This window comes from Neopsephotus bourkii, unplaced genomic scaffold (assembly GCF_033783945.1).
Source record: "Neopsephotus bourkii isolate Nb327-2 ecotype Australia unplaced genomic scaffold, CSIRO-AGI_Nbou_v1 NB_659, whole genome shotgun sequence".
In the NCBI taxonomy this organism is placed as follows: Eukaryota; Metazoa; Chordata; class Aves; order Psittaciformes; family Psittacidae; genus Neopsephotus; species Neopsephotus bourkii.
In genome coordinates this window covers 8091438-8115072 of record NW_026901158.1, presented here as the reverse complement: position 1 = coordinate 8115072, position 23635 = coordinate 8091438, and the positions used below count along the sequence as shown (strand labels likewise).

The window sequence follows — 23635 nt, the reverse complement described above, 5'->3', positions numbered from 1 at the left end:
AAACAGATGCTAGCAAAGGTGCTGAAACCTCAGCCCCAAGGCTGGGAGTCTTTCTGCACCTGTATAAGCAGCAGTGAGGTTGCTGGCTGTACCAGACTGCACAGACCATGGAGCAAAGATGGAGTGGGTAAAGGATGTCCCAGGGACAAACTGACTGCCCACAGCTGTGAACCCACAGTGAATGTGGGGAGCTGCTTTGCTGTGTTCTGCCCTGGGTGAAGCAGAGCACACAGCGACATCTTTCACAAAAGAAGTCAGAGGCTGTTATTCAGTCCATGGTGCTCTGAGAGAAATCTCCTAAGCCTTCTCCAGGGCCAGAAAACAAGTTATTCCCTAGATTTAGACTGGATCCTAGTCATTGGAATGTCACTAAGGCAATGAGTGCTTTTGCTGGCATTCCAAGAGGATAATGGAGCACTAACGTTGTCCTGTCAAGGAAAAGTGGTCTTGGGATGTAGCACTAGAGGAATACCAACCTAACTGCACAAGGCCATGGTGAGAGCTCAGTATGTAACATTGCTCATCTGTGCTTAAGAACAAGGCATGGGGAAAGCAGGAGAGAAGGCTTCACAAGGAAGTAACAAAAAACTATGCAAGGAGAGACATAAAATGACCAAGTGGAGATACAGAACCCTGTTAATACATCTACAGGGCAGGCACTCAGATGGAAAATAAATATTTAGGCTAATGGGCAGTAATGGCAAGAGAAAGTAAATTGGATATGAATAAACAGGCTACTCCTGAGAAGGGCAAATAACATAACTATCTTTTAAGGAGTTTGATCACTTTATAAAGGGGATTATATGGATAAGTGCTGGAAGTAAAGGGGCTTCTCTTTCCCATCTGGACTTGTGTTCGCACACAGCCCGCCAGCAAATATAAAGAAGGATTTCAGCCTCCCCAAGCAGCACTGAAGCACAAACCTTGTAGATTGGTATCTTTGCTTGTGTTATTAAATTTCAGAAGGAATCCAAAGGTTCTCTGCAGAGTAAATGATAGCTAAATAGATCATCTCTGTGGAGCAGAAGATATTTTATTGACCAGACAGCCATCTGTGTCCTTCATTAATAGTAATAAATAATTGATGTCACACTAAATAAAGCAACAAGCTGTTACAGATATCAAGGAAAAACGACCAGCTCCTGTGAGGATCCCTCACCTGTGTTCACTTCTCAGTAGTGACAAATCCAGACCAGAGCTCAACCATCACTGTGGTAAGTGCTGTGCACAGAGCAAAAGATGCCACTTGCTGCACACTGCTTATAGGTAAAAGCACAATTGTGCTCAGCAATGGGATGCTGATACTCCCAACTGCACATCAAATCTCTGCAAGAATCTCTCCATACCACTGCCTTCCCAGCGCTGGTCTGCCCCAAACCATTCAATTCCTCAGGTAGCTTCTGAAAATCAACCTCTGCTCTACAACTGACGATGATGAAGATGCAGCTCCCTCCAGGTAGCATTTTCCTTCTGTCTCTAGTGCAACCCCCTCACTACTGCCTCATCCTGTTCTGCACACATGCTGTGGAGTTTGGCAAACATCCTCTTTGTTTTTGTAAACATGCATCTTATGCTGATGCTGGTGTTGTGTGGGTGAGAGCTTGCCCTAAAACAGAGGAAAATAACAGCAGAGATTGCAGTGGGGTGGGACGGGCTAATCCCACTTTATGAAGCTTTGCAAACTTCTGGCCACAGTGAGGTATATAGGTCCATCCACCGGTGATGGCTCTCAGATACCCACCTGGAAACTGAACTTGATGCCTAGTCTGAAGTCTTATTCAGCTGCCTGCCTGCAAGGTTGAGCTGTTAATCTGCTCTTGAATGAGCACATATCTAATGGCTGGAGGTTCAGATGGTCAATGGGGACTGAGGAATGATAATGGGTGGGAGCAGGCTCAGACCACTCGCTCGCAGCATCCAAAAGTCTTGGCCTGTCTTGGTCCTTCGATTGGGAGCATTGTGAGCGCCAGTGGTTAGGATGAGTTAACCATCAACCACCCCACTGAAGACAACACGAGTTACAGACTAAACCAGAGACCAAGGCCAGGAGCCTCCAGGAAACTAGAGATGCGAAAGGAAGCCCTCTCTCTACAGGCATTCCCATATCTTCAGTCTGTGTTCAGGTGCTGAGTGGCACAGACATAACTCAGTGCAAACCAAAGTGGAAATGAAGATGAGAGACCTCCCTGTTGCAATTCACCTCCGAGATTCCCAGAAAGAACAGAAAGGGGAAAGTAGGAAGGCACTGATGTCTCTGTCTTGACATCTTCTTTACTAGCCTGGGTGAAACCAACCCTGCAACGTTACCAGTCACTTTCTTCTGATTGTGGTTTTCTCTCCCCGTCTTTCTCCCTTTTGCTTTTTTTTCAACCTGTTTTCAATTTACTCTTGTGGCATCTCTGTCTGTGACCTCATCCTGGTACTTAAAGGGGGGAAAAAAATCAGAGGGAAAGAGAGTGTCCTTTAAAAAAGAAATGAAAGAAATCATATTTTATTTAGCTTGATTGGTTTTGAAGCTTTAGCAGAAGAAAGATTAACCTTTTCTGCCTAACTTAATGAAAACAAGGAGAAAGCCTGTATGGATAAATAAATATCTGTGTGGGTATGGAGCAGGCACGATTGTGTTACAGCCCCGGTGGAGCTGTAATGGGGAACAGGCGCGTTCCTGCGCAGCGGCTCCCAATTCCCGATCCATTTTCAAGGAAAGAAAAACAGAGTAGAATGTCAGAGGCCCAAGTGGGCATAAATGAGGGAGCCCAGGGAAGGCAGATGGGGCCCAGTGAGGACCTCCGTCCCCGACAATGACCTCCGGAGCAATGCCAGCGAAGCAGATGGAAAAAGAGACCTTACTCCACTTTCTGTTGCCAGGATTTGGTTCCTGAAATGAGGAAACAAATGGCGTGTCCAGCCCTCCATGACTGTCACCTTTTGGGGGTACTCATCCCACCCTCCTCTTCCTCCAGGGCTCTGCCTCCAAGGAGAAGAGGTTCAGAGGAAGGCCTGGACTGGGCATTTGGATGGGGAGCACAGGCTTGCGGGGTGAATCCTCCACAAGAAGGTTGTTCCTGGGTTTAATGTGCTTCGGAGCTGGTGCTTGATAGGGGAAAGCAGTGAAAGGTGGTTTGTCTTGGAGATGATGGGCTGATTTAAATTAGTGTAACATAACTTTAGGCGACAGAGCTGTTCCGATTTACATCAGCAGATGGTCTGTCTTGCTGCCTAGATCATTAACAGCAAACCGTCCCTACAGATCCTGGTGGAAGGATGTCAAAACCTCCCTCCTTACACGGCTTGCCAGATTCTAAAAGAAATAAAAAGACCTAGTTACTACTAAAAAAAAACCTTCTGCCCACGTTCTGGGAGCATCCATACACGCCAGCCTCTTGTGTTAGATGGGAGCTGAAGCCCCATGCCCATAAAACCTGCAGCCTCTGGGGTGATTTCTTTTCTCTAAGACACATCCATCAGGAATCCCTCTGGCTGGGCACAGGCTGAAACAGAAAAGCCAGTGATGACGCTGGGCAACTTCAGGCACAGTTTGTGCCTCACTTGCCAACTTGTATAAAGGTGCAAATGGCAGAACTTCTCTGAATGACTTCATCTTGCCCAAGTTATGATTTTTGGGGCATTAACTTCCTATATCTATATGCTACTAGACATATTACTAATAATGAAGAGCTCTCCTCTGGGCTTCCCAGTTCTTCTGGAAGGGTGCATTTGTAGATGGCTAAATGTCAGGGGCGATGCTTTAGCTGAGCTAAGAGCAAAAGTTGCATTCCAGTGTCACAAAAGTCCTTTGAATGGCTTTGCTGGTGCTCTTCAGGGCTAGAGCTTGCTCCATACAGAGCAACCACATGGAACTGAAGGATGAGCTGTCTTGCACTGTTCTTATCAAGAGCAGCCAGTTGGACAGAAGGAAATGGTCTTCATCTGGATGAGCTGCAACATTCTAAAAACATGATGCACAAGGGTAATCACGAGCATATTCTGCTTTCAGGCTCATCAACTGGACTCACTGCTCCTTCACCTGAGCTCTCTGCAGACTGCTTATCACAGTTCTTCCACAGTCAGTATCCAAGACCTCAGAAAAACTGCTTCAACTCATGTAAAAATGCATCACCTCCTCCATCTCCCCTAAGGCTGTACACTGCTGGAGGAGAGTGAGAATTAATGAATTTCATTCTGTGCTAACAGCCCTCCAGTATTTCTCAAGGTTCACTGGGTTGCTAAGGGTCAACCACAGCCAGACACAAGCTGACTTCGCTATGCTTGGAGTCATCCAGGCATGAGCCAGTTCCAGTCTCAAAGCCACGTATTCACATTAGCATGGTGGAGAGTCCAAGTGAATTTATCTATTCCCTTGGAGTTTGTTTCGGGCTCTGCAGCATGTTAAAGTAGTTACTTGATTTCAAGGCAAAGTGGGAACCCATTTGTTCTGGGAGTTGTGCAGACACAAAACAAAGACATCAGCTTTGTCCTCAGATACTTTGTGTCTGGCAGAAGATCCTGTCCAACACCACAGATCTAGTTCTCACCCTCATCACTGCAGATCTAGTTCCTAACCCCATTCTTACTTTCCTTTCAGTTTTAGCTTCTTTTAAATTAGAGATTTCTAAACAACGGACCGATGATCTGGAGCACTTGGTGGTTCCCAAGGTCCATAGTCAGCAGTCTGTAGCAGATCCAGAGATTGCACAGAGCTTTATGTTCACTAGGAATGCCACCAGCCCCATAGCCATTCTTCAACAGCATAAACTGATGTTTCAGATACTTCAGACAGAGCAACAAAACCTGTACCATAATCTCTTTCTTCTTAAATGCAGAAAGCTACTGTACTCCTGTGGTTCCTTGGGAACAAGCTAGTGTCTGAAAATGACTCCCAAAGTTTGGATGCAAAGATGGCACCAAGGACCTGGACTCCACCAGTTCAGAGTAATGAGGAGGTTCCACCTTCTGCTGGGATTAAGATGACTAAACTTGAAGTGGAAATCCAGAATCCTTCCTAAGGAAAGGTAAATGACAAGGTGGTTCTGACCAGTCCAAGTGGGACCTGGTGCTACACCTACACAAACCTCCTAACCTGCCTAGTATATGATGGTCTATGAAGAAAGGAGGGTGAGGTCTTTCATTTCCAGCTCTACTGAGCAGTCTTTTACCTTTATTTTCAGCTCTTTACGATTAAATACGGCAGAAGTTTAATGCCCCACGGAACCCCACTGGCTAACTCACACCCACTGAAGCTCAAGCCTTACAACACATATGCAAATACCAGGCTAGCAGGAGGAGGAAAGCACATTTCCTAGAAAGAAAGTCAGTGCGCAATTAATCACTAAACCCATAATTAGCTCGGGTAATTTGTCAAAGCTAATTAATGTAAAGCTTTGCTGAAAAGCCATCGGTTGGTCTGTGCTTCATTTCTCCTTGCACTTACTAGGAAAGTGGGATTTTTGGACTTCTAGATCAGCCACTTTCTTCTATATTGCCACTATTGCCTGACCCTGCTCTCGGTACCTCCTTACACTTGATGTCTCAATGTTGGAAAGTGGAGCAAATCACTATCTGTAGTGTCAACCAGCTTTGGTTGGCCCCATTTCTTCTAAATAGAGGTAATATGTGTAGATGCTGATGAATCAGCGATAAGACTTTGGACCAGTATATTCCAAAGGGCTCAGCACACACAACTGCAGCCAAATCTGCAGCCAACGAACACTTACAAAAATTGGTCCTGATGGAGGTATCCACATGGAAGCAGACCTCTTATTTGGCCCTAATATGCAGTTTTGGACATTTGAGAATGTGGGGGCAGATCCTCAGTTCATAAAATCTCCTGTAGCTCCCTTGAAGTCAATGGAACAATAACAATTTACACTAGCTGAGTTTCTGCATCCTGGCTGTGAGCTATTTGGAACAACCACACCATAATGATTATTACAGATATTTCAGACCACTTGTCTAAGAGGGAGAGGAGAATATCACTGCATAAGAAAATGAAGAGTTGGTTTGCTATGATTTCCAAAGAATTATTGACCCGTATCTTGCAAACATTTACACATGTTTAGCTTTGTTCATGTGAGCTGTTCCATTACACTTGTGTGCCAGATAAACTAATGTACATGCTTACCAGGACCAAGGTTAAAACTTGTGCAAACACAACGAGTTCTAAATATTTGTATAGATACGTCCAGTTACCTTGGATTCAGACTAGAGAGCAGGTCATTTCACTGTCCCTCTTTTCATAACTCCCCATTTATCCAAGCAGGTATCACAAGAGAAGCCAAATGTGATATCAGGATAAAACTGAGAAAATAAGCAATTATTTGACCAAACTCAGAAGCTAAAAAACACCCACTCGGTCAGGATTAACATATGCAGGGGTTGACATAAGTCCCTGAACAAGGAATTACCTGGGTTACTAAAGTATTTTCACAACAGCTTTCTCCACACAGCTAATGAATCATTCACTTATTGATTTCTCCATAATGAAGTTAACATTTTTCTTCACGGTTTTGATTTATGAGAAGACACAAGCCAGTGAAGAGGAGAAAGAGCTGGGAATCTCTTGGCCATGAGGAGTCTACTTCAGCATCCATCATCATATCAGCAATCACCCCATTTTTCCCACTAAAACTACAAGGTGAGACGGGATCTCCCACACCACCGCGCAGTCTTGCTGCTCGCAAGGACAGAATACAATCCCTGATTTCTTAAACTGAGCTGAGTCTGTTTCCTTGAGGACAAAACACATGTTAACAAGGCGCTGACACCCAGAGACTTTAGTGCACTTCACAAAGGCCATTAATACCTCTGACAACGTGGCAGCATTTGTGAGCTCCATCACACCTGCATCACAGAAGGCTGCAGCCTCAGGAGAGGCAACAGGCGAGGGAGCAGGGACACAAAGAAAGGAAATTACTTTTTCAAGACAGCAAAAGGCAAATTTGAGGCTATAACACAGAGCCCCAGCCCTGATCTCCAATCATTAATAGCTGGCTTTCATCTCTGAAAGACTATTCACCCTTTTTCACACGTGAGCGAACTCCAGGCACTGTGGATACCTGCTGTAAGTGCACAGCAGGATGCTGGCACAGAAGGAATGTGAATTTAAAGTCATGCTTCTCAGAAACCAAGATAAATCAATACTGGTATCCACAAGAAAGGGGAGTTGTTAGTAGCCAGGGCAGCTCTCACGGATGATGTCCCCTGGGAAACCATCTCACCATAGGCCCTCTATGGTGGGAACAGCAAAGTCCTAGATGATATCCTTAGCAAAACAAGGTATCTCAGCACACTTTCCAACCCCAGGATCGCCGATCACTCTAGCTGGAGACACGTCATCACCAGCAACTGTGCAACATCTGACCACTCAGACGACAAAAGACAGATTCCCAGAATGAGCAGAGCAGGATTAAGCCAAGTGGTAAATGGATTCCAGGGCTGCTCCAGAATCCATGCTGACGAGGGAAGCCAGTGCCAGGTAGCCAATCCGGAGCTCATATGGCAAGGTTATCAATTCCCTCTTTTCTTCAAATCCCTAAATAGAACCCAAACATCGCTTGGGCCATGTTAGAGAGATAAGGTGAGTCTCTCCCATCCCTTGCAAAGCTTGAAATAGAAGTCCTGCTACTCTCCAAGCATTAGGCGTAGGATGTTGACATTTAGCAGTAGGGAAAATTACCCAAACAATGAACCCTCTCAGGTCTCTTTTCTCCCCTCCCTTCCCCAGTCCCCTGGAAAATGTTCATAAAGTGAAGTGGAAAAAAATAACCAACAAACCCAAACCAACCCCAGCCCCAAGAACCAACCCCCAACCTTCCTAAGGCTGGAAATAACATGCAGAGAAGAGTGAGTCAGGCTCTGCTAACTGCACAAGGGTCACCGGTCCTGAAGGCAGAGATGATTCACCATGGCAGCAAGAACAAGAAGGTAGAAGAGACTCAAAAGAGAGGGTGGAAAGAAAGAAGAGGAGGAACTAAGCTACGAAAAGGTTCTGGGTTGCATATACCTTTGTGTTTATTGAACACCACTCAAATGGAATTGACCCTGGGTAAGTCACTTGATAGTGGTGACATTATTCCCTTTGTGCTTTAGCCAGACTTTCTTTATGAGAAGGAGGGCAAACAGGCTCCAAGACCTCAATCCATCCCCATCCTCTGGTCCTCCTTCTCTTCTTCCCCTGTCTGAGATGCTCAGTGAAGCCTCGATTTCCTGCTGCCTCTGCTTCCACTGCTCATTTCTTTTGCCTGTTCCCTTTCAATTCAGCAGCATTAGGGAACTGTTTTCCCTATAAAGGATGTCTTCAAGATGAGAAAAGCAGGACCTGCTCAAGAGCACAGCATGCCATAGGAAGGCCCTCCAGGATGCCACTGGCACAGAAAGTATATTGTCAGAAGAGATGGAGAGAAGGATGGGGCTCAGGTGCCTGGGGAGAATCCTGCCTGCCAGAAAGCTCTCCTGCTATTCCTCCATTCATCCTTCTTCCTCATCTTCCCCTTGTTTTTATCTAATAACCGTAAGAATTCAAACACAAAAAACTTGCTCTGGAAAAGTCCTAAAAAAAAAAATAAATAAATAAAAAACCCAACAAAAAACCCCCAAAACCCTCCCTCTAAAGTTCACAATGAGAGCTGTAAAATTGTTTCTGCTTGGAAAATTCTCCTGGTCAGTTTTTCCTACTGTTTAATCCCCGCTTTGAGTTACACAGAATGAGTAAACACATTTTATAAGGTTCTAATTCATACCTAACCCATACAGTTTATAGCTTAACATAGTAAAATACACACACACGCACTTTTTATACATATATATCTCTCTCTATATATACACACCCCTCCACTCACACACACATGCCTAAAACAGCCTTGGTCCCACTCCTGCAAGCCTCCCACTGATTGTTCCGGCATGTGCTGTGCTATGGAAGCAGCCTGGCATGCTTAGGTGTGAGTTTGCTGGCCTGGGGAGTAGTTTCCACTCCAGATTCCTGCAACCTCCTTTGTAATAAGTAATTAGTCAGTCTCTTTAAGGGAACAGCGGGATCCACCACTCCATCCTTGGAGGACTAAGGAACGCCACCACGTGGTATCCCAGGACTTGGAGCAAAGCCCCGTGGTTGGGCTGGAGGAGCTGTGGGAGCAAGGATGTGTCTGTCTGAAAGGCAGCTTTCTGCTGGCAGTGATTAGAGGAAACCTGAAGGTGGGAACTGGGACGAAAGTGGCCCATGGTGTGAACACCACCAGTGGTTGCTCTGGAGGAAGGCAGGCAGCCCTCGTGTCAAACCTCTCCGTGTGCTAGTGGGTTAGGGTCAGCGCTGATGTCCTTGTCCTATGCCAGCCTCAGCATTGAGCTGCAGGAGGGGTAGTTCTTTCTCTGCATTGAAACTATGTCCTTCAGCTTTGCTTGCGACCATGGATACAGACCAGTAATGATGTGTTGTGGATAGCACAATAACTGAACCTCAACTGCCACTCCAGAAGTTTGAGAGCAAGCCACCACAACCCAACTTTACCTCCCTGGAGACAGAGCTGACCAGTTCACCCAGTTAGACCTGGGCTATGCCTCAGGTCTCTCTGCTTCTTCAGCCTTTAACCCAGTGTGGGCAGGGGAGATGGAGTCCTTTTAACTAGTAGTTAACAAGCTAATATCATGAAGGAAAAATACACTGCCTGGCACAGGGAGCTTGTGAACAAGAGCACACCCCAACAGTCCACAAGGAGGTTTACCTTACCATTTCTGATGTGTGCTTCTGGTACTCCCAAGCATCCTCAAGGCAAACACTGTGCACATCAGACCAAAACCATAGCAACAACACCCCCAGACGCTGCACAGGGGGAACCTTCTAAACATTTTGAGCTGCCAGTGGCTTTGAACTTGGCTGTAACCTGAAGGTAGGAGAACTTTGCAACTACTGACTAAGGAATTGCCTCTCCCATTGCTCTGATGAAGGTGGTTTCTCTTAAGCATTTGTGCTTCGGGTTTTCCCACAACAGCTTGCTATTAAATTAAACACAGTATCTCATACAGTCCCATACTTCTGCCATAGAGAATAACTGTGACTGAAGTACCAGTTCTGCTACACCTCTGCAAGACCACACCAACAGATCATTTCCAAAGAAAACCAAAGAAAAAGTGGGAAAAAATGTAACCCCCATCAAAAGACTGGGGTCAACTGGAAACCTGCACTGCAACAACACAATCACCTGGTCTAAGTGTTCTCAACTTTATCTTCTCGCCCTCCAGCACAGCTTCTGCTCAAGCTCTCAGGAAGGCAAATCCCAAAGCAGGAATGAGTTGAACCTTGAAGTCACTCTTTAAAGTAAGGGTTACCCTGCATCCTTTAAGCCTTTAAGCAGCCTTGCACTAAAGCCACCTCCCAGGTGGGAGTTTGTCTCTAAAGATCATGCTCCAGGTCTCTGCTAGCAACCATGGCTACAACTACTTGAACCATGTCCCTAGGGGAGTGAGCGCCATCACCATCTCATCTCTTCTCTCTTTATTCCTTCTGCCTGATGCTCCTGTTAAAACCAAGATTTCTATTTTTCAAGTGTAAAGATTGCCTCAAAGACTCAATCTGTTTTTTTTCTGGGAGCTTATTTTGATACGCTGTCCCTCCAAAGGTGCAGCAAAGCACTCCAGGTCATCAAGGTGAAATCAGGGGCATCATTCAAGCCTACTCTGGCCAGCCCTGTGCTAACCTGTCACTTGAAGTCACGGACAAAAGCCATCACTCAAACTAGCAAGTTTGAAGCTGCTCCTGGCCACACTAAATGTAAGATGTGGGTTTCAGGCCCCCAAATGCTATTTTCATTTTCCTCCTCCTCCAAGAAAATAAAGCGAGTGTTTATTTCCTGAATGCTCTGGTCTGAGAAAGGGCAAAACTTTCCTGCGGGAGCCAGGTGGCTGGAAAGGGGAGGCACAGACAAATATTTGCCGAATTTGTCAATGAGCTCTTATTCCATATTTCTTATTAATATTTATTTAGCCATAATGTGAGAGAAACCTGCTCAGACCACAGCAATGTGGGAGATTCCACTGTTATTCTCCTCCTGGCAGCTACTGGCGGGGAGGGAGGAGAGGAGGGAAAACAAAGACAGAGTGTCAGGGAGTTCACAAGCAATTTAGAGCAAGTCACGGGCTCTTGTCTTAGCAGAAGATGGGATGCCTTGAGAAAATCAATGCATCTGTGGACCATGCAACGGGTCAAGGAGGTTGAATAGCTCAGCCTTCCTTGCTGATATTCAAGGCACAGGTGTAGCTTGGAGAAAGAAAATGATCTCATCCTACAGCCCTCTTTTTCCTTTTCTTTTAAAGGAAGGAATCCTTAATGACATGGAGACAAGAAGAATAAACTGCAAGCCCAGGTTTAGTAAATTGTGTGAGATGAACCTGATGCATTTCTTCAATGAGACAGTTCATTCCCTAGACATGAGAAGTGTGGTACAATCTCATTTATCTGGGTATCAAGGGGCACCACAACATGACATGGGCAATTATCAGGTAAGCTTGAAAAGGTGGGAATTAGCAGAAGAATTATAGAGAAGGTAAGGAACTGAGTAATGGACAAATGAACAAATGAACACAGGCTGTGCTGAAAAGAGGGTGATGGGAACTGAGTTATAACTAACAAGGTTCTTCAATAATCAGGCTTGTAATTCATTTTATTTCTCACTCGAAACAGTGGTGATTTAAGCGCTGAATGAAGTGGAATGCATTATTAGTGCACAGGAGATCAGAGGCTCAGTCAAAGCAAATTAAAAGATCTTGAGGGCTGTAGTAATACAAGCAGAAGGAATTTTAATATTTAAAAATGCAAAGTAACTTAAAGATGGACATTAAAATAGTGCTTTTGTTAGCAGGGACCCCTGCAGATAGAAACAAAGGAGGAGGAGGAGAAATGCCTGGATGCACTGGCTGGTCACAGTACAACTACGTGTTGTCGTTGGATGACAGCTGGAGAAAAAGGAAAGGAGATTCTTGGAACAGCTTAGAAAGGCTCCTCCAGTTGAAATACAGAATAATCAAATCCTGCTCATGGCAGTGAGGTTTGAACTGTATCATCTCAAGGTCCTTTCCAACCCAAACTGTTCTATGATTCTATGACTCTTTTGATAGCGAAAGGCTGCATATGGTGGCCCACTACCTGACTTGCCATCAGAGAAGCTCAAAAAGTCTCCAGCCCATCCTCCTCAAAGCAAGGCCAGGGGCATGGTTGCTCAGGGCTTTATCCAGTTGAATTCTGAGTATCTCCTGGGAGTCCTCCAAGAACCACAAAGCTGGTGTATAAATAATCACTGCTTGAAGCAGAAATCCCACTGGACTGCGGTGTCCAGGAGGAAAGACCTGGATGGAACAAGTTGCCCAGAGAAGCTGTGGCTGCCCCATCCCTGGCAGTGTTCAAGGCCAGGCTGAATACAGGGGCTTGGAGCAACCTGCTCTAGTGAAAGGTGTCCCTGCCTGTCGCAGGAGGCTGGGAATGGATGAGCTTTAAGGTCCTTTCCAACCCAAAACGTTCCATGTTTCTATGAGTTTCTGCAGGGCTTCAAAGCCCCAGCACTGCTGCCTCCAAAAACCAGAGGAAGGGCTGTGAGCATGTCCCCTGTTGCCCTCCACTGGACAGAAGGAGAATGTCACACTTCCGTGTCACATCTGAGGACAGCACATCCTAAAAGCATCTCCTCTTTCAGCTGGGGTAAGAGTCTGCGCTCTGGGAATAGAGCAGCTGAACTCTAGCTCTGTTTTTGCTCTGTCTCATGTAGCAACAGCTGGGGGACATAGGTTTGCTCAAACCACAGCCAGACGATTGGAAATAAAAACGATATTCATATATTAATTAACATCTGGTGACTTGTCTCATTACACGATACAATGTGCCTGAGCTGTTTGTTCCCTTCATATTTTATGCATTGAATGAAAACTAAACAAATGTTGCAAACGCACAAAAAACAACTCAAACGCTACCCAAGTTTGCACTTCTAACACTTACTGACACATCAGCTTAATTAACATGTAAAGAAGGCCATGACTAACCCATTACATGAAGATGGTGGTGACACCAAGCTGGAATTAACAACCTGGCTCATTTTTCATTAAACTGGGTTTCCCTTTACACATATTCTTCAGACAAAAAACCCATCAAGTCATAATTTGTTCAACTGAGCAGTTCAGGGCCTGATTTAGCAAATTATTACTTACCCGTTCTCAAAAACCACTTTTAATGAAAACTGGCCCTAAACATTTCAGCTGGAGCATAAAGCACCATCCCAAAGGAACAGAGCTGATGTCACCCGGCCTGTGCCACACAGCTGCTGCTTGCTGCCACATTTTGGGGACAGAAAGGAAGAAAGAAGGAGAGGGAAGGAAAGCCAGCTTAATTAAGAGAAGTCATCACTCAGGTTGCCTGGCAGTAATACATTACCCTGTGTGTGTGGCCGTCCCCATGGGGTTGGTGGTAGATGCCTGGTGGCCATCAGTGAGGTGGCAGGGCTGATGTGCATCTGTGTGAGGATGTGGAGAAAGGAATGGAAAAGCTGGAGGCTTGGCCTGGCACTCGGTTCCAGGTTATGCTTGGGGGTTTTGAGACAGGGGCATTGAGAGGGGAGGCAGAGGGGGGAGCAGAGCCCCTCTTCCTTCCACAAATGACCTGGGGGAAATAGATGCCCAATAAAATATGCCAGGCTCTTACAGGATTAGCCACATTCTTAAAGAGGCTGAAGGCTTCACTAAAAACACAACAACAAAACAACCCCAGGCTCACAAACTCTTTTCTGAACAGGAAGAGTGGAGTAAGAGGAGCTTTGGGGCTCACAGAGGTAGAAAGTCATGGGGTTTTGGGAAGCAGCTCGCACAGAAGCACAACTCCTCAGCACTCATGTGCAACCAGGTCAAAACCACGGCTCTGTTTGATACTGATGCCACAGAGGGAACATAAAGCAGCTGCTCACCTTTTGGGTGGCCTGGTGCCCATGCTGGAAGCCTCTTGCCAGCCCAGTGGATAGGTACAACTGGGTGCAACTGGGACACGAGCACACATCTCAGATGTGAGCTCTGAAGGGTTAATACCACTGACCAGCAGCCGGTGTCACCCTCATTTTGCTAAAAGGGACCAAAAGCAGAGAGGATTCCTCTCCTCATTCCAGTTTCCCATCTTCCCAAAGGGCATCCCAACCCCACCAGCACTGCCGTGATGCTGGTGATCCAGTTCCCCCAGCTCATCCCACCGCAGCATCTTTGTAAAGGTGACTGGGCAGGGTCCCCCATAACAGTGATTTGATGGTTAGCATGCAGACTCCCATAACCCAATATGGACACTGCCATCTGTTACTCCATCCCTGCAAGCAGAGCAGGTAGCATGGCCTCAGCATGCTGAGGCACTTTCCATACGCTCAGTTCCTACGCCACTGCCAAACTTCAACTGTTTGGGTTGAAATTTTCCACACTGGGTATCTGCCTCGGGCTGACTTTTGTTTGGAAAGTTCCAGATAAAACAACTCCAGCCAATTCCAACAAAGCAGCTCAGGAAAAAAATACACTTCTCCTCATGTTAAGAAAAAAAAAATAAAAAAAAAACCCCAAACTAACTTACAACTTTAGTTGTGAAACCCCAATGTTCAGAGCAGGGACTTGGCATTTGGCATGGGGTGGTCACTGTGTTAACCACATAGCTTAGTTGCCCCTGTAGTGATTCCATTTCAACTGGCATCATTGCCAAGCCAGCAGTGCTCAGTGTGCAGACACTCCACAGAGGGATCCTTTAACTTCTCCTGAGCTCCCTGAGATGCTTCAGCCCTTCCCAGCTCCTGAACTGGACCACACCAAGCAGACATCCCTCCTGAAGGGTGGGTATGTCCCAGCCAAAAGGCAGCTTTGTCACTATTTAAGGACTGAAAAGCATTTCTTAATGCTTCCCAAGTGCCTGGTGCCTGCTGCATCCCAAGGAAAAGCCAACATGTGCATTAAGTGCTAATGCAACAGTAGGGCAGAAAGAGCAGAGAGCAATGCAGGGGCTGCAGGTGATGCTCTGCTGGGTCTTGAAGAGGCCTTACAAGAACTCCACAGGTGAATGAATGCACACAGAGATCTCACTGTATGAAGAAGAGCCTGAATTAAAGGGCTTCAGCTGCCTCCTGCAGAAATGCACTGGGGAACATCAGTCACTACTGTGGGGCAGAATTTAGGTCTTATAAAGGAAAAACAGAAGAAAGAAAACAATAAAAACCAGTCACAAAGTGATAGAGAAGTTTCTTGGCAAATTGCATAGGAATAAACCTCACTTCCTGGTTTTAGTGCACTGGGGTTTTCTTATTATCAACGAGGATGTGTCCAGGCCTAAGGATATAGCTAAACCATCACGGAAACAACCAGTCTCATAGGCAGGCTTCTACCATACACACATTCAACGAGGCATAACTGAAATGTGAACACGGGCTGAGCTTCGGGAAGGAGGACATCCCACAGGTCTACCTTTCCATCCAACTGTGATCAGTTGTAGTCAATACAACCCACCAATACATCTCCTGCAGGGCCACATGGACACTGGTACATGGGAGCTTGTACCCACAGGCTAAAAGCCTATCACTCTGGCCAGTGGACACTAACTGGGCTGGAAACCCAGGCAACTAGCAATGCTCAAGCCAACCCTTATCCCCAGGGCTGTGTGCTTCTATTCTACCTTCTCCAAATGGGAATAACAAGATTTCTCTGCCCCATAGAGAGTTTCTGAGAACAAAAACCATAAAACATTATAAAATACTGCTAGAGTAACACCTCAGGTACAGTAAAAAGGCAGACTTTCATCAGTTAGAGCACCCCACTCCCCTCACTCAAGCTCTTAACACCATCTAGCACCAAGTGAGGCTTACATCTCCCTCCCTAAAGGAGAACATTGGTAGGTAAGACACTTGGTAGGTAAGAGCTCTTCCTTTATCTCTGCCTGCTCCATAGTCTTCAATTGTTTCAGTCTTCAGCTACTGCCCTCTGATCCTTCACCAACATCAGGAAGCGTGCCAGGAGGAAGGAACAGAAAGAAACCCAGAGGAGACAGCAGTCATGTGAAACTGTGGCATGAATGGCGCAACCGGTTGCATGTCAGGGGGCTTGGGAAGGGGTGGTGGGAGCTGGCAGGGTGGGCAGTTGCTCAAAGGAAACCACAGAGGACTTGACCAAGCACTTGAAAGATTCCATGCATACCTCCCAGATATACCAGCGCGTTACGAAACCCCTGCCAGGATTGGGTGGCGGCATGCACTTGGAATAGACAAAAAAGGGGAAAAAGAAGAAAAGAAAAGGAAAAATCAAAATCCCAAACAACCATTCATGGGCTACAGAGAAGGCTGCAAATCGTCTGCTTTAACGAGACGCCGCAGGCATTGCTCCCTTGGAATTTGGGCTATGTTTGCGGTCCATGAGGAGACTTGCGAAGCCTTTGGTCACATTTAAGCAACATTACATGATAATGCTGCAGCCCTTTCAGGCTGAGGGAGAAGGAAAACAAAACAGATGGAAAGACATTGCTGTAAACCTGGGAGGGAGAAGAACATTCCTCCGGATACTCTTTTTGGCTGGTTGTGTCTTCCCCTTGTGCCTCCCACCTCTTTCTCCCTTTTTTCCCCTCTCCTCCTCTTGCAGAATTGGTGACAGCAAGTGTTTTCTTTTGCTAATATTTCCATATTAAATAGAAAGGAAGAGTGTGAAAGGCTACGCAGCGTGGTGGCAGCTAGACAGTGGAATCTGCAACTGAAGGGTGGAGTTGGAGCACTGGAGAGGTGCCGGTTATTTATAGGGTATGAGAGAACACAAGAAATGTCTGGCCCCTTTAAGGCCCCTTAATCCAAACAACCAATGGAAAGAAAAAAAAAAAAAAAGGGAAAAAAGAAGAAAAATGGGAAAGAAAAAAATATATAAGGAGAAAAGGCATCTCTGCACCAGACTGCAAAGTGTGAAGGAAGATGGGGTGACGGCCTGGCAGGGTCCTGCTCATCCCTGAAGGCAGATCTGTGCCCATGGCCCTCAGTGCTGCAGGGCAGCACCGTGCTCGGGCAGAGGGATGGTGTTGGAGCTTTGTGCTCCCCAGGCAGCCCCAAGATGCAGCTGCCTGGAGGGTGGGACAGGGCAGCTGTTTAAGCCATGATACAGCAGCGCTGGACGGGAAGCAGGGATGAGCAGTGCAGTCAAGAGGAATCAAAAGGGAGAAGCTGAGTGTGTCGGGAATATGGGCTGGAAACTCCCTTTCTTCAGTCAGCATTTATGGAGCAACCAGGGATCCTTGTGATCTGATCTGAGAAGATGAGACTATGAGATGTGCCTGTCCATTGTCCTCATTCACTTTGGGATACATAAAGTAGAAGCTCATCTTATCATGGCTGGGTATCTCTGTGCAGGTGTGGATGCTCTGGGAAGACTGCTGGTCAGACCATTGTCATGGCTGGTTTAAGCAGGGTTATTTGGCTCTAGGCCTAGAATACTGTCACTTCCAGCCCTTTTCTGATATTCCTGATAGATTTTAGGTCAGGTCAGTAATGTCTGTCCTCTACAAGATGCTTTTCATGAAGAGGAATGAGAGGGACCTGAGTGCAAAGAGGTGCCATGCAAACCACAGCAGTTTCGTGCTCTAAGTAAAACTCCTTTTTCCTTCTTTTCCAAAATAAATGCATGAGGTTATGCCTATCTTTTCTAAGCAGACATAAGGGAATTGTGAAACGGTCCTGGAGGAGACTCAGCACTTGGGTGATTTAGTGCACAACGAAGTGGTAAGTCATCAGCTTCCATGAATATACACCTGGAACCAGGGAAACTGAAGACAGACAATTCTGTGGACAGAAAGGGGTCACTAAAGAGATTCAAGAGCTACAGCAGATGACAGTGACACTAAATCCTCAGGTCTTTTCACAAGCCCTGCTCTTATTCCCTAGGATCCTGTTGAACCCATGAGCCTTCACTAACAGGTTTCGTTCTCCTCTGCCAATATCAAATAACAAATGTCAGATCTCAGATGGGACTCTCGAACAACATAAAAATAAGATTTATATGAAAAGATGAAGTTCAAAAGAACAGTTACAAAACCCAGAGAGGTTTTGGCTTGTACCTGAGTGCACACACATAAAATCAAAGTCAAAACACTGCTGTTCAGCACTGCCATCACCATCATCTGTGACCTTCTCCCGCCATCGCTGTGACTTTGAATGCTGGACACTAGCTACAAATGAATATACTGAAACTGAGGAAAATGCTTCCCTGATGTCTAAATAAGAAAAGGCAAATGTGTATTAGGTAATCCCAAACTTCATTTGTTCACTTCTAGTTCACACAAACTGCATGCTGATATTCCCTCTAGCTCTTCCTTCCTCTAAAAGAGCTCCAGAGCTCTGGATGTGTTCCTTACCTTCCAACCTCATCAGAAGGGAAACAGCATTATAATGTCTAAATCCTTAACTGCCAGTTGGTGATGCTGGCTTAGTTTTCTGGATGCCTCAAGCATCACAGATCTGGAAAGAATGGAGAGGTGGAAAGACTTGGCCAAATCCTCAAGAGGTGTAAATCATTACAGCTCTTCTGATGTCAGCACCCCAGGGGGGCTGGACCGGCATCAAGAGGAGCAGTGAGGAAGAGGAGGGCTGCGCCTCTTCCTGCTTGTCACAGCATGATTCCAGGAAACTCGGACCTCGGCTCTCCTCCTGCTCTGGACTTCAGCCACTGGCTCATCCTGCTCAGAGAATCTGTCAGCACACCTCAACCCTCGAAAACTGGGGCTGGAGCCAAGGCCCTCAAAAGGGAGCAAAGGAAGGATGGGAGATGGAATCCAAAAGCGTCTTTCCGCCCTAAAGGTGAGCCCTTTGGAACAGGCTCGAGTCCCATCCGCCCGCCTGGGGACAGCCTGCCAGTGGCTGTTTGATATGTGGAGTGAATGAAAATGTTACCCCCACGCAATGATGTTCCAGCATCTTTCAGCACCAACTTGTCTTTTCCTTTATCTATCTTTGTTTTAAACAGAGCCTCTCAGGAAAGCAACTTAGCAGACCAAGCTGCAGAGCAGAGACAGAATAGAATTGTCTTTTTTTTTTTTGGCTTCCAATACAAGAATGCAAAGCATTGTCTCTCTGGGAGGAGAATTAAGTATGGGCAAGTGTTTTGGCAAGAGAGCCACGGAGGAGAATGGAAGGCGAGGATGAGGCGGGGGGAAGAGGAGGGGAGGGAGAGCTGGGGGTCAGATGGATGGTTTCGTCTTTTATAAATCTTGGATGGGGAAGAGGCACACAGATGGCTTTGTGTTTTAAAATGATTCTAATAAATCAACTCCATAATCATAATCAAAATGCCCTTGTCTCTCTTTTTTCTCCCCTTTTCTATGGATCACAGCTGAGCAATGAGGCCAGAGTGTGTGTCTGGTGAGGGAATGGCCAGTACATGAAACACAACCAGACTGCAGTGGAAGAGTGAGGGGATGTGTGCAAGTAAGCGTGTAAACCTGAGTGCACGAGTGACCACAGCTGGGTGTGAGAGCCACCACAAGCCCTTCCTATGTCAGGTTGTGAGTGAACCGATGACATGAACGAGCACTGTGGGCTCTGCAGCACACAATGGGCAGGCAGTTTCCAGGGCAAGGGTGGGCACATCCCTGCAGCAGCCTGGACCATTTCTAAGCAGGAACGTGGCCATGCATATAGGAAGAAGGTCCAAGTGTGAGAGTGAGCCTGCAAAGAGATCTGCAAGGAGAGGAGCTATCCTGATGGCGGGGGAAGAAGTGGGAAAAGGCAGGGTCTCATCTCTCCCAGGTGGAAGCAGACGTGCTGGGGAGGAATGCTGCGTCCCCATTCCAGAGCTCAGTCTTGGCTGCGAGGAAGGTGCAGTCTCTCCTCCTCCAGCAAGAGCCACTGGGCCTGGACCGTGGGGGGAGCAGAGGCTCTCACTGTCCGGGTTTTCCATTTGGAGCTCCACATGGCACGAAATCCCATCGGCTTCCTTGCCAGAGGGAGCCAGGTGGAGAGAACAATAAAAAGCAGAAGGCGCGGGGCGGGGCGGGATGGTCCAGAGCGGATGCAGAGGATGGAATTAATCAGCTGTCCGGGAGGAATATTAGAGCTCTTCGGCTTGTCGTCAACGCCTTCTCCTCCTTCCCAAAGACAGACACAACGAGAGACCAAGGAACATTTCCTATTGTTACAGGGGATTTGTCCACAAGGTCCAGCCCCATGTGGAAGTCATTACCGGCTGGGAGTGGTAGGTATGTCACACAGAACATGCAGCTAGATGGGATGGGGGAGGGCAAAGGGGAGAAAGTCAAGAGACCAGAGATGATGTGACCCTAATTGATTTAGGCATCTCGATGGGGACTGTCACCACAGCAGCCAGGCTCCAAGTCCAGGGATCACTGTGGGATGAGGTACTAAGTGTTTTGCTCCTTGGACTGAGCTGAAGTCCTGAGTTCCTGTGCAAGCCATCAAGGGTAGCTCAGCGCCAACAGGAATGGATCATGAATTTCACTGCTGCTACCAGACAGTGAAGGGAAGGACAGTTACGTCAAGGTTTGCTTTTCCCTGCCTCTGACCCTCCCTCGATAGAAAACAGAAAAGGGGCTGCAGCAACAGCTGTAGGAAACACGAGGTGAAGAGCTGACCACTGCCCACCTGCACGTCCTCCCGCTCCAGCAGAACTTGGCCTTCAGGATAATCCGTGGAAGAATGTAATTATCCATGGGTGAGAGCCCAGGAGTGAGTGATCAGAGAGAGTCAACACCTCTGTGCTCCCAGGGGAAGGCAGATCCTTTTAGACACATCTAAGCTCAGTTGTTTCACACTAAATCATACTGAAGGCAACAGCATCTCCAGAAGTGATGATGTGAATGTCCTCAGGACAGCCAGAGGGAAGGGGCACCTCGGAAAGCAATGGGAAATCAACATCCTGACTCACTGGCTGCCACTTCTTGGTCTCCCTGCTCTTACCCTGTTGAATACTGAATAGGATTGAGATGAACAGATGTTGCTGCAGGTAAAACACGACAAAGCTGCCCTCCCCATGCCTCCCAAGTTCACTCATGATTTCCCCAGCCATGAAGAAGCAGATAAAGTCAGTCATGCATATTGGGATAAAAAAGACTTGTATGAAGCCTATTTGGGCCATTTGGTTGGACAAAAACCACATTAAAGCACTGCAAAGAGAAGTGAGTGCTGAGGTCCAGGGGAACAAGCAATAGACAATTGGCAGCTTGACACTACCTGGGGCAGCAAAGCTTTTATGGGAAGTGTTCCCAGAGGACATCTGCTAAATGCCACCCACTACTGCTGACTCCCAGGAATCCGGAGTCACATTGAACGAGCAGCCTTTAGGTTCCCAGGAAGAGGAGGTATCACTTTTATGTGGATGACATTTGGAGCAGGCACGCAGCTCTTTTGAACAACTTCCTCTTTTGAACCAGGCTCTCCAAACCCACTCAACATATACATACATAAATGGGGAGTGATACCAACACTGAAGGCTGTCTATCCATAACGTAGCCTTCAACTAGCAGACTTTCTCTTTCACCCAGTTGACTTTCATCAAGTTTCCACCAGGGTTATGGCTTGGACAGAGCTGATCTGCAGGCTGCACATGGGGTCCATCTCCAGGAGATACAGTACCCAGTCTCGGGCAATTGCTGTCACAAAACTTTAGTATCAAGGGGGAAAGGATCTGAGAGACAAAGTAGGGCAGGCCCATAGTCAAGAAGACCACGAGGACACAGTCAGTGGGACAAGCAGTGTCTTCTGGGGTCTTCAGAAGCTCCAATAACATGATACCACACTTGCAGATGGGCACATGCAACTGCACTAGGGGAGCAGTGACCATTCCTGTGGGGGCAGACCAGGAGAAACAAGGACTCTCAGCCACCCTGACATGTTGCAGGACCCCAAAGCCTCTTTTACACCACAGATTAAGCAGATTTCTCCAATCTTGTGCCCTCGCTGCAAGGCCTTCAGCCCAATTCCACCACACGGGTATTTCTTGCTGCATCAAGTCCACTGCACACAAAAGGCCTCACCGAACCAAGAACCGTGATAGGATGCTGTGCTGCTCTTTGTAAAATGTCAATAAAAATACAACAGAAATGCTTGTTATCCTTCCATGGAAATTATCCCCAGGAGGCTCAGGATGCTCAGCTCATTTGTCTCCAGGGAATTTCTTCTCAACTGAGCAGGATGTCCTTCCCCACAGGATACTGTATATTTGGGTGCTTCCATCAGCACAAACACTGCAGATTTTTCTTGTAAATAGTGTGAATGTTCTCCTCTATTTATGTCCTACAAGAACCCGTTTTTACCAACATTTATGCATCATAACACATAGCCCTGATCCTGCAAAATCTCGACACGGCACAGCTTTGTGTGTGCCTGAGATCTCCTTGGGTTCAATGAGCTATTCATCAGCAGCTTGCTGGAGAGGCTGGAGCTCTCTCATACAAAAACTCATGTTTTATGTATCTGGAAAGATTATTACATAGCAATAGGGTTCAAACAGTAGCCCCCAGAATCATCAGCTGTTTGACTCACTTGCTACACGCAGTCTAAAATGGAAACAGAGGATGGGAAACATAATAAAACATAATAAAAATGTCTTTAAACATTTCAGGTTACTGGGAAAAAATATCTGTCTTTGTAAGTTCTTCAGTTTTGAAACCATGAACACATCTTCTCACAGTTAGATTGTATTTGATTTAAAATCGCATTGTTCCAACTGTACCTACAACACACACACAACAGGCACATGTATAAAACACGTTATTACACTATAAAATCCATATTTACATTATTTAAATTTAAAATTAAAATCATACTGAAACTAAATGTAGTTGGTTGCCATATGTCTTTGGAGGACACACTATCCTCAGTCTGGAGTCCTGAAGAATATAAAAGCTAGATATTGAAGTCATATAGCTGTTTTCTCTTTAAACTCTGTTTTTCCTCCTCTTTTTAGACATCAGCTGAATGTTTAGGCAATCTTTTTAACAACATGTACATCATACTGCAGTATGGAAGATCATAGGAATATGGCATGGAAAGCGCATCCCCCCGTATGCCCAGCAGTTGCAGGAGGAAGCAACCCCAGTGATAGCTCATTGGCACCACCATCATCTCCTGTGATGGGGAAGGGGCAATGACCACCATGGGGAAGGGCAGATACCAAGTCCTTAAAGCCACCAGCCCACGATGTGGTGGCCTCCAGGGCTCCTCTTTATGCAGCGCTGCTGGAAGCAGCCCATTCACAGCAGCACCTCTCTCCCACCTTCCCTCCTGTGCTTCCCGCACACACGGAGCTTTCCTGCTCCTGCCTCCCTCTCTCTTTCACTCTCCCACCACAGCTGGTTAAAATTATGCTGGAATTTTGTTTTTCTGTCAAGTGAATTTGGACCTGGTAAATCCCTCCCAGCCATTCCAGTGGGCTCCCTGTGAACATCGGGGCTGCATGTAGTCATACACATGATTTAAGAAAGGTGCTGCTGGAGCTATTTCCGAGCACGTTCACCATACAGGGCTCAGGGCAGCCAAGAGGGGCTCCTGCAGCTCAGACACCTGGGGAGGGATGTTGGGGTTTCCACATGAAGAATGGGTGGGGGGAAGAGAAGAGGACCAAAGACCTGTCATGGCAGCTGGAGCAGCTCACCTTGCAAGGACAG

The 23635-nt window shown here is 46.6% G+C and overlaps 1 protein-coding gene and 1 long non-coding RNA gene across 4 annotated transcripts in view; one reads left to right on the top strand and one right to left on the bottom strand.

The window, feature by feature from the left end:
• The window catches only part of ASTN2 (astrotactin 2), a 327690-nt gene that overhangs the window by 34574 nt on the left and 269481 nt on the right, over positions 1–23635 (bottom strand). The window lies entirely within an intron of this gene.
• On the top strand, positions 9482–12334 carry LOC133211992 (uncharacterized). Its single transcript, XR_009725352.1, has 3 exons — positions 9482–9881; positions 11305–11490; positions 11847–12334. It is a non-coding gene; the product is annotated as an uncharacterized LOC133211992 (long non-coding RNA).